We start from the raw sequence: 20,728 nt of genomic DNA, 5'->3' as shown, positions 1-20,728 counted from the left end.
AGCCCTGGTATTTGAAGTCAAGACCTGGTTTCTGGCTAATGATGTTGCTTCACATGCAGCTTTCTCAGGTGATGCACAGCTCATCTTTCGTGGGCTCATACAGAGAGAGATCTTATACAGTGTGCAACAACAAAATCAATTGTGAGAACAAGCTTCAGCAAGATTAATCCCCACCACCACTAATTAGCTTTCATAGTGGCATCTTGCCTTTCTCTCTGCCCTATCCCCACTCCTCTGAAGCACTTTGCTCTCAGTCACATACTTCTGTAAGCTGCGAAGCTCTCCTGACTTAGACAGAACAGGCAAATGAGAAGAAGGCTTCATGCCTCACATGCTCATATAAGCAGTGGATCACAGGGCCAGGTAACAGAGTTACAGATTTGAAAAAAGATTTATGTTTGCCATGCCTGTCTCACTTCCAAATTACTCGATAAATATTTCTTCTCTATAAGAAATCTTGAGGGCCTATGTCTAACTCCTCTTTGGGGGAATATGGTGATATAAGCACACTTAATTATCTTAAACAGCTAGAATTTTGTGACACAAATATTACAACAAAAACATTGTTGAAAGCCACACAGCATAAGGATAAGGCCATATGCCATTAAAATATATTTATCTTAATTGTCATATTAATCGGTAGATCTTGTGGGCTGTAAATTTATCACAAGTCTGGTCTGCATTAAGAATGGATCATAAGATTGTAACTGCAAATCCTCGTGCCACTTAATAGGTAAAATTAGGTGTCCCATTAGTCACAGTTGTGACTAATTTCACCTATTCTGACATTATTATGAACATTATGCAGTTGTTTTAATATCTTTGTATAAAGATTAGCCTAGCTGTTTTATTATGTTTGTGTCTTACTTTATGATGTCTCATTTCTTTTGTGTAACTGCTATTACTAATAATCAGTACATGAAGGAGTCCAAGGACTGCACTCTTTCCTTTAAAGTACAATTATTCCTGTGTAACATTGGAAAACTATGAAGGTCTCTAACATAGAAACTATTTTACATGGAAACAGTCATCAAGGTTAGCAGCTACTGTGGTTCATTAATCACTTAAATTTAAGGAAAACTATATGCCATATAAAACACCAACAAATAAAACAGAAGTTAAGGTCACGGTCCAATTTTTCAAGATCTTATAGGACATCTCTTATGCCAGTCAAAGACTTTTTGAGTGCATTCCGAAATTTCTTTATGGGCATATAAATGTGACTGAGGATCATCATCTGGCCTGTTGTGACAGCCTCACATTCTCTACCCAAAATATCAGGAGGCTTTGAATATAAAAGACATATCCTATAGATATCTTAGTTCAGGGCTCTTGACCCCAGAGTCAGCAAAAGAAGATGAACTGTGGCAATAGCCACAGAAAGCAGATGAATCTTGAGAAAAACAGATTTCAGAAGGACTCATCTATTTACACAGAGCAGCTGTACAATATCTGAGGAAAAATAGTGAATCCCTGAATCACATGTTGATTAAAACTGGAATAGTTACCTTCTTTTCTGATTGCTAAACAAAGTAACTTTATTAGAATCAGAAAACTAATTTTATTCTGAGACCCACTCTCATTCTGCATCTGTGTCTTTCTTCCACATCTGATACTTGTTAAATTTCTGCCAGGAGCCTGCCTGCCCTCTAAAGCTCAGCTTCTAGCTATGGACTTAAAGAAACAATAGGACTGTTTTATACTTTTTGCTTCATGATGTACTTCTAATAACTTTTTGTAACATACACAGCATGCAAAACAACATTAAAGAGAATGGAAGGACTGACTTTCAATTAATTTGAGTTTGGTTTTTGTTTGTAAACTACAGAACATTCTCTGATGTTAGGGAGCTTCATAAATCAAATTGCTGATGAGCAGCTGTCTTGAAATGAGAGCTTAAATGAATATAGTAGGAAGATCTCCTAGCTCACTCTGTGGACCTTAGATCAGGCCCTGAGAAAATTTCAAGTTATTTGCTGTGTAGGACCATACAGATGAAAGTATAGTTACCATCCTTCAGAGTCTTCACAGTGAAGTTACATGGTATGGTTGTATTGTACTGAGCTTCCACAGAATTATTTAATGCAATATGCTCCCTGGGTTTTCCATTACATTGGAAACTGATTAGACATTTAAAGTGTATGGTACTAAAAAGAAAACAAACTAAATTTGGGAAAAAAAAGGCTTTTCTCACAACAAAGCAAATTTTCTTGTCTGCAGCAGATCAGCAGCAGGAGTTAATATAAAGACACCACAAAGGTTAATGGCTCTGACAAGTTAATCTTCATCATTCTAGGTGTCCCATGCATGCTTTAAATGAGTATGTCATTCATAGCTGGATATCCATCAATTCATTCATGATGGGATAGGCTTTTGTCCCACTAGGAACTATATTCCTTGTATGTATTTGCATTGATACTGACTCCTGCTTTACTAACTTGGGAAAGGCGTAAAATGGCACTTCCTTGGGATGGCAGGAAATAAATTTTTTATATGTACAGGTTCCCCCCAATCTTAAGGTCAGGTTTACTGGCCATCAAATGGAGTAAGAGTTGCCACACTTTTTAACTAACCCATTCTTTCTCCCATGACTGTCAGTAAATTTACCTTTGGCTGCCAGAATCTAATTTCTGTTGGCAGCATAGGCATTGAGACATGTGCAGATTGCAGCCTGTATCAGTACTTAGTGAGCTCTGAATTTCATTGCTAGGCTGTTCAGTACCCTCACAATGTCTTTCAAAGTCTTCTAGGCTCTGCTTTATTGTATTACCTTTGGCAGTCTGAAGTGCAGTAATTTATATTTGTCACAACTGCCCTTCAACTGGTGTGGTGCTGGTACAACCTTGGGCTTTTTTGTCTTGTCTTTTTTTTTATCAGTGAGGGACTCCAGTATTGTGAATAATTAAAACCACATAAATAGTTGATCTTGGTGATACAGCATACCACACTATATGTCTTATGCAAAAAACATGTATTTTTACTTCTACCCTCTCATTTGCTTGAACTATATTAAAAAATTCTCATCATGAAAAATTAAAGATGATAAGAATAGCCATTATTATCCTGTTTACTACATGCAGCTGATGTAGAGAGATATTTAGCTTTCTCCTGAGGAATGGTTTGATGTATATTTGTTTTCAATTAAATTTGCATATGCCATTTTAAAGAGAAAGATACTTTATTTATCTCTCTATTTGCTTTCGCTAAGGAGGGAATAAAAGTTCCACACTTCCCCCTCCCCTTTCCTGCATCACTGCAGGAGAGCTCTGTATTGTGCATCATAAAGAGATTGGGAAGCTGGGTAATTAATCATGGGCTTTTATGTAATAGAAAGTTTAAAATTCATTAGCTTTATATCAGAGCGAGTGTTATGAGGGAGAACATGTTGTGAATGAGAGGGAGAGCCTTGTAATTAAGGAAGTGTGTAAATAATAATGAAAGTCATTAGTGCCATTCAGTTTCTAAGAATGTCATAATGTAATTGGAGCATTAAAGTGAAATTTGCGATGACAAACATTAACGATACAAAAGAGAGAAAATGTGGTTATCTTTAGTTTGACAGATAATGTCAGCTTTCTTGCAAGGCCCAGATGGTACACAGGAAAATGTTATGAACAGTTTTGTTTTAATATTTTTGTGATGTGATATTGGGGGATACAATGTCACAAACCCACTAGGAGGTTTACATTGGTGAACCAATAGTGCCTTTGAGTACAGAGTCCAGTGCTGAAGCAATATATAGGGAAAGTCTTGTCACTGATGTAAGACTGCTTTTGCAATAAAGGTGAGTTGCAGTGCAGCATGTTATTATGTGGCAGTGAAGTTTTCTGTCTGTATCCCTCTCTGGATATGCACTTTGAATCTTTCTCTCTTTTATATTAAAAAAAAAAAAAAAAAAAAGGAAAAAAAAAGAAAAAGAGAGAGGGAGGGAGAAAAGGAAGAAAATGATTTAACAATTATGCAGGAAATTATATGATGCTAAAATTGTACCATGTACTGTTCTTTCAATGAAGGGACTTTGTACATTGCAAAGGCTATAATTTTAGGGCGTGAAAAAATGTAGATTCCAAACAAAGGAAAATTTAAATATGTCTAGTGGATAAGGCAAGGCGAAACAAAAAGAAGGCAGCTGGAGAAAATTTGAGGGAACAGTATTATTTTAAGGGCAGTGACTTAGAAATAACTGTGCTTAAGACTCCAAGACCTGAAAGGCCCAAGACCTCAAAATGCTGGAAGCTTCAGCATCTGTCTTTGTGTTCTGTCCATGAAGTACAGTGTTGTGGGACTTCCTACTTCCTCCATCACTTTGCATCAAAAGGACCTAATTTTTATGTAAGCGTTCATTTTTTCTTTGCTACCTTTTTTCTGCAGACCAGTAGCCAACACAAAAGTTGATTCCAAGTGTTGAAGATGAGGCACTTAAAGTTGCTAAATTAATGCTAATTAATCTCATATTTGGTTGACAGTTTTAAGAAAAGGAACACTGGTCCAAATGAGTCAAAGTGGAGAGGTGAGGGTGATTACCTCAGTAGCATTTAACCCATAGCTCCTTGAAAAACCTCTAAGACTTCCAATTGTATGACAAAGGCCACATTTCTTCATTTCACAACTGACAGTACTTGAAAGGCTTTTTAAATGACTTAGCAAGAATTATTCTCTGCATACAGTAGGGCTGTTGCTACTTTTGGGATCTTTGAGTAGGATGGTTCAAAGTAGAGTCACACTGACTGTACCAAATTGTGGTTACATATCTGCCTTTTCTGGTCATTTCTACTGAGGATGAAGAAAACCAGCGTGATGATAGATAAGCTGTGAGAAGAGGTTGCCTCCAGTAGTTTGTAAAGGGCTGTTTTTGAAAAGCTTGATTTAGCACTGGTTAGGCTTTTTATGTTTGGTTTGACTCACTTTGTTTAGGTTTTTTTCCTAGTTACTCCTGTTCTTTGGCACATCAGCACACAGTTTTGCATGTAAAGCACAACATGGCCTTAAAGGGGGTAAGTACTTGATTTCATTGTGAGGGGAAGTGATCTGTCAGAAAATTCTGTTAGTCTCCTGACTGTCTCTGTTGTGGAGGGCACCCTCACCTCCTCTTGAAAAAGGTTCGTGGCCAATGTTTGCTGCTTGCTGCTTTTCTCACTGCACAAGTTAATAAAGGTGGTAAATGTGAGCCTCAGAGCACACACTGCAGTGAGGTAGGGTAATCAACACATCCAGGAGACACACGTGCTATGGCACCAGGAAAGAAACAGGTTACACAGACACTGGGGCAAGGATTCTTTCTAGAGATTCTGATGGGAGAAGATAAATATTATTCTTTAAAATTTTAAAGGAAAACTGAAAAATGGTATCTGGTTGAAGTGCGTCAACATAGTAGTGTAGCATCAAGTTACTTGTGAAAAATACCTGCAAGGTAGATCCAGGCCTCAAGTAAATTGGGAGCCTTCTGTTAAAACTCTTACATTTAAAACATTCATTTCAGAGAAGACTAGACCTTCTAGAAGCAAAGGTTAAGAGGGCACCATGTTCGGGGGAATTTCAAAGGAGAAGTTAGTGTTAGTGAGTGTTCAGGGTTACATGGGCTGATTGGCACAGCAAAACTTCCTTTTTTCACCTCCAAATCATTTGCCAACTTCATTCTCTAGGTTTTCATATGGTATCTAATCTACAGCTGGGGTGATGGTTTTCTCTAAAATATACATGGTTCTGAGAGTTAAACAAAGCCTATGACTCTACAAGCATGTTTTACTGCTATTCTTAATATTTCTCTGGCAGGATTTTGGTAAGGTAAGTGGGTATTTCTGTCAAAATTGTTTTTTTCTTCTTTCCTCCTCTCTGTCATTACTGGATCCACTTGCTTGCCCATGAAGTTCCCTGGTCCCTTGGCTTCCCTTCTTCTGGGACACCTTAAGGGCAGATGTAGGTCTGTAATGTTTTAGCAGTGAGAAAGACACCGTGTACCTGTATTGAAAGCCTGTATTACCCATATCTTATTGTGGAAGCTGAAAATTGTCACCAAAGCTTGCCTGCTGGCCAGGTGTGCTGGGAGGTAACCTATTCTTTTATACTTTGCTTTGGACAGAGGGCGGCGATAAAGACTTTCCTTGGTAAGATCTTGGTGGGAAGCTGCTTTGTGCCAATTGAAGTTGTTTGTGACTCTTATGGCTCCTATGCCAAGGGCTGCAACTACTCTCCAGCAGATGCTGTGTCTGTCATATTTCTCCTTAGAGCCACTTGTATTTGTGAGCCAAGCACTTCCTGGGCTCTTAGGTGACCCTGAGCCATTGGATTATTAAAGCTCATAAATCCTGTTGAAAGAGTTTGGAACTTCCTCAGCCTGATTTCTTTCCTACAGTACTCCAATATGTGCAGGTAGTGCACATTCTCTACAATGAATCACAGATCTCAAGATAACCAACTCACTGCATTCCCTGCCTGGGACTGACTCTCCCTCCTCCTCTTTTTCTCACCACTTTCTCTCTGGCCCATTCTAACACCACAGTTCACAACTGTGCTGACTCTCTTCTTACTACTCTTTCTCTTACTCACCACTGCATGTTTTGTAGCTTTGTCCTATTGTGCATGCCACACATACATATTATAAAAAGTATAACTGTGCTAAGTTTCTATATCAGAAATGTGTTTCTGTCCAGTGCAACTGAGAGCTGCCCACCACCTGAATATCCCACGCTGTCACAGCTCTTTCAATGCTGTCAGCAATGTGACTGAGTCAGGATACCAGGACGAGCCCTTTCTGTGGTCACTGCATTACTTTAGAACATCCTTTTTTGAGCTGCCAGCCCATGAAACAGGCCACTGCCCCTCCTACACTGTGACCTGAAAGTTCTCTAGTCCTCCTGCCTGTAAACATAAGTTGAAGAAAAGGCTATAACACAAGAGACAATGTGCACAAATGCTAGCTGTCAAAGCCAGAGTTCAAATTCCTGCTCATGTTCTTCTGAAAGTCACAGCTGAGCAGTGCTGCAGGAACTACAGTTTCCAGTCTTAGGGGGGATCAGGCAACTTTTTTTTGTGTGGGGTGAGGAACTCCACACTGTAATATCCTTTTCAAGATACACAGATATGGCACATCAAACACTTCAGGATTTCTAAAAGAAACTAAGAGGGGATTTGAAATGTCAAATACAAAGAAATGATTCTTTGCTTTCAGTGGGGGGAAAAAAAAGCTGCCTCAGCCCCTCTAGCAACAGATTATATTTTTAAAGGGTTGTTCACTGATCTTGCTCCAAAAAAAGAATCTGAGATTTAGGTACCTGATCTTAATCCTAATGAAATCCATTGCAAAATTCTTACTGAGTTCATTGGGAAGAGCATAAAGCTTTTTTTTTTTTTTTTTTCGGTCAAATCTGAGCTACCAGTACATGCTTTACACAAATTACTTGGGTAATTTTCCTTTACTTGAGATGTTGTAGTTGGAAAAATATTTCAGCTCTTCCTGAGAAGTATTTAAAACTGGAGCAATTTGGCTATATTTACGTATTGTTAAGTGCCATTTTAAACAGACGCATGGTATTTTTAAGTCCATCTGCAAATTATGCATGATTAAATTGTTTGTTACATGTAGGACATAGAAGTGGAAAGGAGTTTAAAAATAAATAAGAACCCCTAAAACTGATCTCTTTCATGTAAGACTATGAAAAAATACATCAACAGTTAGCTTATCATACTGCTGTGCCTCAAACTGAATCACTCCGTAACTCCACAACACAACTGACTTTATATGTTAGAGGGTTTTTTCACTGAGAAATGACTCGAAGCAGCAGAAATGTGCAACCAGTTGTGCAAGATTTTATTAATGTATTTAGTAACACTAGTGCCTTCTCTCCCAGGAATGACTGCAGAACTGCAAGAAGCTCTGTATATTTTTCTGATATCTTACTTCTAGTCTAATACTGGGTTTTGAGAGCCCAGTAGGTTTTTCTTGATTTCTAAGTGAAATTGAGATATCATAGCTAGAAAGTGAACAAGTAATACAATCTGTTGTCATGCTTTGGAAATACCTTGAGCTGAGGCATTTGGTGTTGTCTGCAGGAATTTTGTGTGCATATAGTTCACGTGTGCTTCATCTCTATATGTTGGTTCTGTTATACAAGGGCACTTAGCAATACCAGAGTCCTAGAAAGCATGTGCTGCTGGTTAATTAGCTTGATGTTTTGCTTAAAAAAGTACTTGGTGAAGTAGGTCTTGTGTCTTTTTTTTTTCCCCATTACCCTCAAAATTTAGTCACAGACAGAAAAAGGTGTCAGAGGTCTGAAGAGCTGATCAAGTTCTGTTTCTGCTTAAAAACACAGCTCCTGCTGACTTTCGTGAAGATTAAATGAACAGTTATCCCTGCTCATGTTTACAGATCAGGACAGGCAGCAGCAAGTCACTGCCGTGGTTTGCCACCTCTTCAATATTGTGATCGTGCAATGATTGTGATTTTTCTTTCTACAAAGAAAAGTCCTGAAGAAAGGGATGTAGGCTGCATATTCTGTCAGATTAGCATCTGACTGAAAAGGTCTGAGGTGAGTTCTTAACAAAGGAAGGCAAATTCACTTATTTGCACATGCTGTGTTTGATGCTACTCAACATTCTGTGTTGAAGAACTACAATACACGATACTGGAGTGATACTGGGTTTTTTTCCTGATTATTTCCACTGGTTTTGCTGTAGCTGGCATCTTTTAGCATTTGGTAACTTGCTCCAGGCACAACCAACCTCATAGGAGAGAATGGAATGAACTGCCAGACTACAGCTTGGATTAATTTTTTATCTTCTTACAGATCTGACGTATAGTTTTGGGTCTTCCCACTCTGAACACACTCCAGTATCTCAACAGTGGGAGACAAGCTGTGGACAAGAGGCTGTTTTACATGTGCATTGTGTCTAGTGACGGCAGCAAGGTTCTGAAACGTTCACTACTCTCATCCCCTTCCCTTCTGGAGGTGAGTTGCAAAGCATTTAGTGAAGGCATGAGTGAGTACTGCTTTTGTGTCCTGGTGCAGTTGTGCATGCTCTCCTGTCTCTGGGTACCCTGCTTGGGAGTAAAGGAATGATGGGCAGCAGCCAGGTGAGGCCCTCTCCATTTCACTGTGTGTTCAGAATAGTTTTGATAACCATCTTGGAAAATGAACTTTGGTCCGTTGTTGAGATGGCTGCAACATCAAATGGCAAAAAGCAAAGAACTGGTCCTTGCCCCATCACCAGGTGTAGCACACGAGTGCCATTTACAGCCTCTCTGCTGGTCTTCTTGCTTTCAGATGGAACCTGTAGCACAGCATGGGAACATTTTAAAGAATGAAATTAAAAGTAGGTGGAGCCACACACGAGCATCCCAGGAGGAAACCACATCAGGAGGTGCATTAGCAGAAGAGGTTTTGGTGTGCCTGGCTGAATGCCTCTGATCACTTGAAGCGTGCACCAAAGAGCCAGCTAATGCACACCCTGTTGTGGCTCATCACTCACTGTATTCTTCCAGTCTGATTTCATTCAGCAGTCCCCAGTAAAAGCAGGTGTTTGCTTCTGAGGGGAAAGAAGGGTTCCAGGGGTGCAAGGATAATACCTACTAAAGCAAACATTTCCCTGCAACTCTCCCCTGGCCTTTTGTATATTTGTCCATATTTACTGGTAGGCAAGTTCTGCTACATTCATTCATCGTGGCAAACTGTCTTCTCTAACTAGGGCTTTCTGAAAGCACATCATGAAAGGAGTGCGTTTTTAACTGTGTGTTTTAAATAAGAATTGTCTGTCTGTGGGAGTTGGGTTATTTGTATCACCGTAGACAGAAATGATCTCTATATTTCATAGGAGACCTTGCTGCTTTGTACTTATTGACTGTTTATTTTTTCATCCATGGGATTACTAATTGCAGCTAGTACCAGACACTTCTGTCTCCTTTCAGGTTATTGTAGTAGAGGGCATTGTACTAGATGCATGGTTATTCACAGACATGCATTTCCAGCAGCTGAATTGCTGGATTTGCTCTAAATGATCTATGGCAATTACATTTGGCATTGTACTGCTATAATTTACTGCATATTAATAGCCACCTAGCAAAGAGGTAAATGCCCTTTTCTCGGCTGGGTGCAGAATGAATGCCTGGATGTATTCAATTGGGTAAAACGAGGCCCGGATTTTAAATGCATAGCAGAGGTTTTATGTACCAGAAACGCGTGTGCTGGTGAATTGCCTGTTTCCCTCTGCCTTGATGGTGTGCAGCAAGGCTCCGAGGGAAATATCATCAAGCCAGATCCTAGATAGAGACATGCTGGGCAGGGGAGGGGGAAGGGGATCATGTGCCCCATTTTTAGTGGCTCATCTGCTACCACCCAAAATCTGCTGCAGTTTTTTGTTTTTTTTTTTTTTTTGTTTTTTTTTTTTTTTTTTTTTTTTTTTTTTTTACCCCTTTCAGCAGCTCGGCTGATCAGCCTGAAGGCTGTCAGGTTTCATCAGCAAAAATAACAATTAAAACCCTCCCTAGACCTTTCACTTAAAGCTGTCCTCTGGAGTCAAGGCCCATTTCCTTCCCTGTTTATTTTTCTTGGGGGTTCGCGTGTCGAGGGGCGGCAGGGAGTGGGTGGGAGCGAGTAACAAGGAATCGAAGGGGGATTAAGGAGCTTTCTCCTTATTAGCCCCGCTCGGGTGCTTTGTCTCTGCTCCTGGCTGAGGATGGGCTGACGGGGAGGGCTGGAGGGAAACAATGTGACTGGAGGGGCCGGCGCGCGGGAAGCCACGGGCACACGGGCGGGCGGACAGACAGACAGACAGAGACACCGCACACACAGACAAACACCAGCCCGGCCGGGCATCTCGGGGCCGTGCGCGGGGCTGGGTGGGGTGCGGGCGGGCAGGGCAATGGCGCCGGGGCCGGTGGCGGCTGTGCGGCGGCCGGGGGAGCTTTGGCCCGGGGAGCTTTGGCCCGGGGAGCTTTGGCCCGGGGAGCTTTGGCCCGGGGAGCGGCGCTGGGCGCAGCGAGCGCGGAGCCGGCGAGCGGCGGAGCCGGAGCGCGGCGCTGCCTGCGGTCCGGGGCGCACCACGCTGCGTGGGCGGGGAGAGAGAGAGAAAGGCAGAGGGAGAGACTCGCAGACAGACAGTAGAGCCCGGGAGCGCGGCAGATAAAGGACGGAGGACAGGGAGAGAGGAGCGAGCCAGACGGGGAGCCGGGCAGGCGGCGAGAGCGGACGGGCAGAGGCGGCGGACCGGGCTGGGACAGGACAGGAGAGGACAGACAGGACAGGAGAGGAGAGGACAGACAGGACAGGAGAGGAGAGGAGAGGAGAGGAGGCGGCCGGCGGGTCGGGCGGTGCCGCCGCGCCCGGGCAGCAGCAGCAGCAGCAGCAGCAGCGGCGGATCTCCTCCCGCGGCGGAGGCGGAGGAAGAGACCATGTCTTTCAGGAAGACAGTCACTGTGCTGTAACAGCGGCGTATCCGCAGCAAAATAAACAAACCGGCCAACCAAAAATATCAAACAAACAAAAATAGCCCGAGCCGCCAAGACGCTGGGGGCAGATCCCGTTTGCAGGCAAGGTAAAAAAAAAAAAAGAAAAAGAAAAAGAAAAAAAAAAAAAAGAAAAAAAAAAAAAAAAAAAAAAAAAAGAAAAAAAACAAACCAAAAACAAAACCCAAGGAAGCCAAAGCAGAATCTGTCGACATTTGTGTGGCGTGATGTTCTTTGTTGTCGCGATTTTTTTTTCTTGTCTATTTTTTTTTTTTCTTCCAGCATGTGTTTTCTGTCATTTCGTTGGAGTCATTCGCCCCATCCCCCCCCACCACCCCTCCCCGTGATCTTTTAATTTTTGAGGTCAGGGCGGCTGGAGCATGTGGAGCGGAGAGAGAAGGAAACAGGAGCTGTATATGGAACGGGGGCTCGCCTTTATTGCGTGCCATGGGCAATTATTAATAGCGGCTGCAGGATTCCGGCTCTAAGATGTGGTATTCACTAGAGGGGGAGGGAGAAGCAAAGGAAAAGCGGGTGTCGCTGGCAGTGCGGCGGGGCAGGATGCTCTCGGTGCTGGAGCCCGGCTGGGGACTGCGGAGCGGTGCTGACAGCCAGGTAGGGCGGGCAGGGCTCGGCGCGGCGGCCCCGCGGAGGGCGGCGGCTTCCCAAAGTTGGGGCCGCCCGGCGGTGATGGGCAGAGGCGCCGCCGGCGGGAGCACAGGCGGGTCGGGGTCGGGCTGGAGGTGAGGGGCCGGGAGCCGGGCTGGGCGGGGGAGGCCAGCGCCGGGGAGGAGGGGGTCTGCGGGGGACATCGCCCTCCTCCCAGCCCTCGTTTTAGCTAAAATGGATCAAACTCTGTAAGGAAATCTCAACTTTTACTCGTTGATTTGCGAACGGCACCGCAGGATCCGCTTTGAAAGCCGCGTTTGCTGAGGGGGCAAGCCCGGGCTGCTGGGGCTGGCATTGTTCTTGATGTGAGGCGATGTGAGGGCAACAGATTTACTTGATGCTTCCTTTGTGAGGGCAACAGATTTACTTGATGCTTCCTGAGCATCTCTTTTTGCATGCGGTGGAGGAGGATCGCAGTCCAGGAGTTACAGCCGTGTTGTTAGGTGTCCTGTTTTCACAAAAAAAGCAGTTCATGTTACTCCGCTTGGTGTATTCTGCCTACTTGTCTGTGCTTGTGAATCTCACCCCGACGTGCTCCTCCAGGCAGCCATGGCGCAGCCTCCTTTAATTGCTGTTATTTATTTTGCCTTCATTTACCGTGTCAGCCGGCGGGGGGAACACGCTCGGATTCCGGGTGCATTTTTACGTGCTAGGTGTGTCCCTGCGCTTCCAGGTGTGTGCGGTTCTGCTTTAAAACTCATCCCGCCGCCGTGTGACATCGCTGTCAATGTGCCGGGAGGGGGAACAAAAGCGTTAGAGAGGGACACAAGTGTCTGTGCCTCACCTGTTTGACTTCTCTGCCATTGCATTGCTGAGCCAGATGCATGCCCGGTGCGCCTTCTTCTAAATGGCATATGCACATTTTAGGCAAGTACAAAGCAATTGAAGCTGAGGGTGATGGGGAGGGGGTAAAAAAAAAAAAAAAAAAAAAACCAAAAAAAAAAAAAACCAACCCAACCAAACCAAAACCGTACTGTAAACTGATCTGCAACTTTTCAGTCGCATAATTTAACTGCACGCTGGTTTTGTTTTAGCAGTCTTCGTCACGGATCGAGGCAAGTTTGTGTGCACAATTGGGCTTGCAAATTGCTAATCTCGCACTGACTTTGCCTCTCAGTTCCCAGCTGGGCATGGTTACCTTGAGAGCTATGGTATCAGCACTGTCAGAGCATGCTCCGGTGGGGAGATCGGGTGTGTTCTATTTTTAATACTATTTAATGAAGATGCTTCTCACTCTGCAATATACGAAGCATAATGGAAGAGCAGAGCGATGATTGGTTATGGATACTGGAAAAGGAAAAATGCAAAGGTAAAAACGGGAATCCCTCAAATATTTCTATTATACTAATGAAAGAAAATGCAGCTGTGCAGAAAGGTGACTGCTTAGCTCATTCTAAGCTGAAGAGTTTTTTGGTGTCTAGGATGCTTTTTTTAAAGTTCTTTTAAAAAGTTGCATGGAGCAGACTAGATAGATTATTTTGTGCTATTGATAAATTGTATTCTATGGGGGCATGCTTAAGTTGAGGAATATGCCATTTTATTTATTTTTTTTTAATATTGAAATATCTTACAGTGGAGTAGTGCTAAAGGAACATCCTAAATATTTTTTTTTTATTGTGATAACCGTTTTTAATGATCAGCTCTATTTATGTGCTTATTGGTAGCCTCCTGAAGCGGGAGTTTTGAGTTTTTTATTCCTTGCAGTTAAAAGTTAATTCAGTTGTTATTAAAAATCAGTGTTGCATGCAATGCTCACAGAGTGCAAGCGGCTGTAAATCTCTTGTGAAATGTAAAGGAAAATGCCTCTAGATAACTGGTATATGCCACTTGGCGAGATGCATGGAGATACTTTTGAAAACTACCCTGTTATGTGCAGTGTACTTGTAGTCAGAAATGTATTTATTAGCTATTTGAAAGAATCCACGCACTTAGAATCATGTGGAGAAACTTGCTTCGATTAAAGATGTCTTCTCTAAATCAGCTGTATTTTCTCTCTGTTGTCTGCAGTTTTACAGGATGGTGGTCTAAGAAACAGCTGAGTACCCCTCCTGCAAAATCCTTTTTCAAGCAATTCTTTCTTTCTGCTATGTGCTAGTCATTTTGACTGCCCCAGGGCTAAGTGTGCAAGTGAGAATTGCTCAGACGAGTTTTGCACCACATCGTACCCATGAAGGAAAAATTACATAATGGTGATAGAGGAAATGCTAAGAGATTTTTAACAGAGATGTAATTATAGTTCTCAGAGAGGAAGAAAACAGTGCAAAAGTAACTTTGAAACTTCATTCTGTTGGAGTAAAACTGTGGGCCAAATCATATTTTTCTGATGGTGCTGCTTTTCCTGCGGGCTTTACTTGGGTTATTTGCATGATTACAGTAATGGGACTTGGCCTGAGAAGTCACTGTTATTAAATGGAATTTCAGGAAGTCCATTAAAGAAACCTACGAAGTTTTAAAATCTGCTGCGCTCTTGACTTCCTCTGAGGTTATGATTTTAATAACTAAACTTGGGATGAATAGGGAGGAAGAAAAGTGTACTAATTCTAGAATGGCTTACTTACAGTCTGTCTTGCGTCCTGTAGGCATTGGTCTCTCTGCAGTCAGTGGGAGCTTTTAAAATTGGCTCCACGGTTTAATCAGTGTTATAGACAGACACCGGGACAAATTTTTAGCAGCTGTAAATTGATGTAGTTTCATTGGTCTTAAGAACAGTGTAGACTTAACACCAGCTGATGATAACACCTCTCTGCTTATAACATACAAGATCTGTAACTTGCATTGAATGGTACTGCCAATTTTGATGGCATTAATTTTGGAGTAGGGAAATGATTTTGGAAGACTGGCAAATCCTTGTTTATAGGGACTACTCACAAATGAACGGATTGATCCAGTGAGTGCTCCCAGCTTAATTTTCTTGACAAGTTTTAAAGACAGTTTGTAAGCTACATGATTATTTAAAGGAAATGCTATTCATGATAAGTAGTCTCTTTTCAAAAATATCATTAAAGATTGGCCAGTTGAGAAGTAATGTAACTACTATGCAATAAACTTGCAAAATCCATTTGTCCCCTGCTTATTCATTTATTAGATTTGAAGTTCTGTATTAATGTTCTCAGCAGGTAGTAAGTCAAGCAAATGGGTCCCTTTTTCTTCTAGAAGATTGAAACATTCATCAAACAAGTAATACATGGCAAAGACTCTGTACATTCCAATGGAGAGCACTTGGTTCTGAAGATTTAAAATACTATGTATGAATATCTGTGTGGTAACATGCATTTCTAGGACACATTCTATTTTGATGACAAACTGCTATCCAGGTAAGTTAGATTTTCCCTAATTAAGGCTGAGTAAATTGAATTGGAGATAAATTATGCAAACCATGTGAGGTCATGCATCTAGTTTTTGACAGTCATCAAGCGAGACCTATTCTGGTCTCCAGACTTGTAACTGGGTCGCCCCTGGATTATAAGTTTCCCTGATTAATTGCTGGTGTTTGTTTTCTAATATTTCCACTTGATACGTGAAATGCTGATTTTCAGAAACACGTAGATGTAAATTTGTAACTATCAAAGTATTTTATTTTTACACCATAATTTAATGGTAAGCCATTCTAACAAAAAAGTAACTTCAGAACAAGTTCAATAGCGACTCGTCTCTTGGGTTTGTTTTTTTTTTTTTTTTTTTTTTTTTTTTTTTTTTTTTTGATAAATTAAACCTGCCTATAAATTCATGTAGACATGCTGCTTACTGTTTGTGGACAGAATATGTTTTTCTTGGGGGCCTTTCTTAAGAAGGAGGCTTAAACCCGAATTGGAACAACAACAACTGTGGCTTGCTGGTGTTCTCACATGCACAATCACACAGTTTATTAGACAAAGGAAAAGGGCATTACACCATAAAACTACAATACTTTCTGTTTTAATTAAAATTGTATTTTTTTAGTAAATAATATCTATGATGCATTCTTCCCAAGTCTTCATTTGTCACTGAAGGTCCAGACTGCTTATTTGGAGGAATTAGATGCTTAGAGCTGCTTAGATGTTTGAAGTGACTCTAGTGTTAGGCTTCATGTTTTTTCATCTGTTGGGTTTACTGGATGTTTACTCATCTGTAGGCAAGCTGGATGATGGATGATTGGGTAAATTAAATTTCCTTAGATGATTTTAGTATGAGAGCACATAAATAATCTGTATTAACACTTAATGTGTGACATAGACAGTCCAAAGTTACAAATTGGATTGATTCCAGGGGAAGAGCAGTAGACATCTCTGTCACCTTTAGGGAAAATACCCCAAGCAAATGCTTCCATAATGTCCTGCCACAGATGCCCTCTTCCGCCTGGAAGTGATGTTGCTGGAATTTACTACTTCTTCCTTTTTCACTGTTGTAGTTTTCAGGCTTTCAGGTAATCCACCATCAGTACCCTTCTTTCTGGTTCCTTGGAAAAAGTTGTTGCGGAAAAGGTCTCGTTTCATTCAAATGTGCAATTTTTTAGTCACATGGTGGGATCTTAAAACTCTGATCATTCTAGAGTCTTACATAGGTAATGAATATGAAAATAAATAACATTTTTTCCTGGCTAGTACATATAAATCCCTGTTACTGAGAGGAAAAAGCAGGCTAAATACAAAGAGAAATACATAAACAAGGAGTAAACAAAATTGCTTTTTACCAGAGTGCATTCATGATGGCTGTTTAGATGGACTAATTGCAGCTGTGGTAAACACGGTCAAAAGAAACCCTAAATACGTTGTTTGGTTAATGCTGAAGGAAGATGTGAAGTGCGAGAGAGCGATAATGGCATGTATCATGACTAAGCTGAAATGCAGAAGGCACAATTAGGCAGTGACAGCTGGGAATTTGGAATTTAAGATTTGGATATCCAATGACTTTATGAAGCAGGGGGTTTAGAGTACTTTCTAGTTACTGGCAATGTATGGAGTCAGTAACCATGTAAGGCTGTTTTTAGGGCAGACATTCACATAGCTTATGCTGAAATATGTAAGGTGAGAAGTGCGTTTTTATAAGTGAAAGAAAATTTTCACAGGGAAATTGGGACACTTACGGATCAGGTCAGATGCCTGATCTTGATCTTTTAAGGCCAAGAGCCACAGATAACAAAGAGTAGTACCATGAGAAAGCAAAGTCCTATGAAAGTGTTTTTGTAATTTAATGTTTTCTGCTATATTAATAATTTAGTCTTGGACAATACTATAATTTATTTATGCGCTGTTTATACAGTCCCCGTGCTAAAATTCTGGAAGCTTAGTAACAACTTCCAGCTGATAAAACTGCTTTTTTCCAAAATTGGATGCCTTCAAGTCAAAGGAAAGCTTAAATGGTTGGCAGGATGGTGTGACAAAAAAATAGCAATTAAGAAAAATCCCAACAAATAATCCCACACCCCCTCCCCCACAAGTAAATGCTCTGGTTTTTGATTTCTCAAGATTTTTGTCTTCTGTTTGCAATCTATGCTAAAACATGGAAAGCAAATGTATACAAATCACCTCCTTTCAAGCTTCTGTTTATCCCAATTTTTACAGCCATGCAGCAGGGTTTTTTACTGGATTCATAAAATCATTAGAGCCAGTTTTATGTTCTAGGATTTGAACTCTGTCATCAAAAGCATGCCTGTACAGCTAATAATTTCGTGAGTAATGAATCCTGTTGCAGTATTTGTATTTTTCTTGCCTCATGAGTTGAAGTCTTCCTGTTCCTTCAATCCAGAAAGCATTTTGTAAGTTTTCATTAATAAATATCAGTCAGATTTTGCTTCCCTTCACAAAAAGGAGTGCATGCATCTTGGGTTTGGTGACCTGCAGACCTTCTCGTGGTGTAATGCTTTTTTTACTGTGAAGAAAGTTATCACAATTTGTTCCTGCATAGAGAGGGATAGCAAGACTTCTCAGTAGAATGAAGCCAGTGAGGATCAACTGCAGTGATTAGAAGCATTTTATAAATACAATTAAATTATTATTAATTAGCATAAACTGTTCAACTGTATATTTGATTCAATGGGAAGTTTTACTAGGGAGCAGACTTCAGTGGTGTTGATGCTCTCACGTGAAATAGGTACAGCATGTTCTTCTGAAGAATATGCTTGCTTTGTGCTTTTTGGGTGTTTGTGCCCATTGAACTTTATTTGAAGTGCCTGAAAGTAAATCATAAATTGCAAAGGTACAAACTATACCTTGAGGTTTTTCCATTTTCAAGTGACTATTCTGTTTCTAAATACATTGCCACTGGCATAACATTTAGAACAGTTTAAATGAGGCTGCTTAATGCATTATAAAGTATTTGTCATGGAGTCAGAAATGTTTATGGTGTCATAAAACCTTTAAGGGAAACACATCAAATAAATTGGTCCACTCTAAAGGCTCACTACAGATTTTAATGTAAGTCCGGGAAATGTCTGATAGCTATATAAGTTGTGTACTTTAAAAACCATGAAATCTGAAGTGAGAAGATCTGACTTGCATGCTTTCAGGTTTTGTTCCTTTAGGAAAAATTCAGAGCTTTCTTCTACAAAACAAAACAAAAAAAGGGTCATTCTGAACATTGATCTATAAGGAAAGCCTAATGAGTGATTTAGGGCATCTTAAAGTACTGTATTTCACAGTGCATGCTGCTTTTAGCATCTGGAAATGCTAATGAAATAATGAAACTGTTTGATCCAGGTATGATTTTTGGGGAAGCTTTAACTCATCAAAAATGAGCGTAAGTTGGAAAACATAATGTATTTACTTGCTTTTTGTGTCTCAATATGATTTTCCACTATGGTGTTCTACAACTGAGCAGCAAAATGGAGTGAACTCTAATGACAAGAGCTATGGCAAGCATCATAAGAATCCCTTTAGATACAGAAGACGATGAATTATTACTGAGGGATAATGCAACTTGTGTTTAGTCTGTGTGCTGTTGAAGATAACTGCATTTGAATGAAGTCCTTGAATGACCTGCTTCTTAAAGTAGCCCTCTCAAAATTGGAGGCTGAGATAAGGGAGTCGTGGGGTAAGGGCATAATGGAGGATTAGTGCTAGTAGTGCTGCTTGTGATGTGAAATCAGGGTAAGGGGCAGGAGGACAGTGAAGGGAAGTAGAACGTTCAGGAGAAAGTCTTCTTTCCCTGAAGATTAGGTAACTGGAATTTTGGAAAATGCAGAGAAAATATATAGATGTGTAGCCTCTCTTCAGAATAATTTTGTTTTCTGATTTAATAAAAAAAAAATAAAATTCCTTATGCACGATGTGTTGTGCTGCCTGTCTTTGCATGGACGATCAGGATGAAATGACTACTCCTCTGCAACCGCACCTAATCTCACTACATCTGAGGTTACAGGGGTTGTAAATGATCTATGTCTTCTGATTTTTGCTGTTGCAGAATTGCTCCTCTCTGCCACCTATCTGGCAGAAGGGAAAGGAACATAACAAAATTGTTGCCAAGGTCTGAGGGCAACTCCATGGTAGTGTGGGCTAAAAGAGGACTTCTTAGCTTGGCTTAACATCAGTATAAGAAACTGGTGGGTGAGTCTTGGGGAGACATGCAAGATCCTGGATTCTCTGGTATGTAGCCAGTTCTTCTATGAAAATAAATTGGTTTCTATCCTTGGTACCTCTTCTCTTGGCATGGAAGTACCTCATAAGTTAGTCAGGTATTTGCTGGAATAGTCTAATGTGCCCTGTGAGTACATAAATCCTCACCCTTCCATAAAGGGCTTTCTGTTAATGGGGAAGGATTGGTAGGAAAGAGCAAATTGAGACACAGATCTTGATGCAGCATTTTAGCTGCCTGTGGTTCTGCTGCCGGTAACACTGTAGGCATGGCCGTGGGGCTGTGGTTCCACAGGCACCCTGTCCACTCGTTCTTTTGTCGTGATGGTTTCCGCAATGCGGGAGGAAGATGCGGCAGGCACCTGCCTCTTTCAAAGCCCACGGATTTCTTTGATGTGTTTGTTACTCCTCAGGGGTTTTTTGGATTTTTTTGTGGTTTATTTTTTTTTTTATATTTTTTTTTTTTTCCGGGAAGTAGACCAGAGAACATAATTCATACTCACAAAGGCTAATTACAATTTTTCCTCTGCAAATCATTTCTTAGAGAGCTGTGTGCTCAAAGAACTGCTGCTAACTACTATTTTCTGTGCTGCGGTTATGCTCAGTGTCCAGGCAATGCATGCTGAAATGTAGATTCTTTTGGCACCCATTCCTGTTTGTTTGTTTGATAACATACACTTGTGTCACGTCTTTATTAATGCTGTCAGGCACGTCAAAGCCATCTGTAATAAAACTGCATCAATAGAAGAGCGTGTCAGAAAATGTGACAGTAAAATATCGGCACTTCTGAACAAAACTTTTTTTATTGATTAAACAGCACAATTTCAATATGTGGAAAAATGAAATCAGTTCTAATTATTTCAGGACTTTGAGAGCAACTCCAGTAAGCCCTGAGTCTTTGGCTTGCCTATAGAATGACAGCAGACTGAGAAATTTAGTGGTATATTATGAGTAAATTCTGTGACACGGGAGTGTGTTTGCTAGGTTTGCATTGACTGAGATCATAACAAAAGATCAGCACAAGTGACCCACGTATTTCTGGTGCGTAGTTGAATATTCTCCTGGAATCTGTCAT

The 20,728-nt window shown here is 41.0% G+C and overlaps 1 protein-coding gene across 10 annotated transcripts in view; it reads left to right on the top strand.

Moving 5' to 3' along the window:
* Positions 1-20,728, top strand: part of ARPP21 (cAMP regulated phosphoprotein 21) — a 286,537-nt gene that overhangs the window by 46,934 nt on the left and 218,875 nt on the right. For 8 of the 10 annotated variants that reach the window (XR_014592032.1, XM_083880836.1, XM_083880838.1 and 5 more), the window contains exon 1: positions 11,081-12,052. The gene's annotated coding sequence lies outside the window, so the exon portion shown is untranslated. Of the gene's footprint in view, positions 1-8,783; positions 8,946-11,080; positions 12,053-12,142; positions 12,181-20,728 lie in introns of those variants that run through there. The other 2 variants (XM_083880833.1, XM_083880834.1) reach the window with 2 other exon arrangements.

This window comes from Zosterops lateralis (genome assembly GCF_965231275.1).
Source record: "Zosterops lateralis genome assembly, chromosome: 1".
In the NCBI taxonomy this organism is placed as follows: Eukaryota; Metazoa; Chordata; class Aves; order Passeriformes; family Zosteropidae; genus Zosterops; species Zosterops lateralis.
Note: the sequence above shows the minus strand (reverse complement) of the source record. Positions and strands in the feature narration are given on the sequence as shown.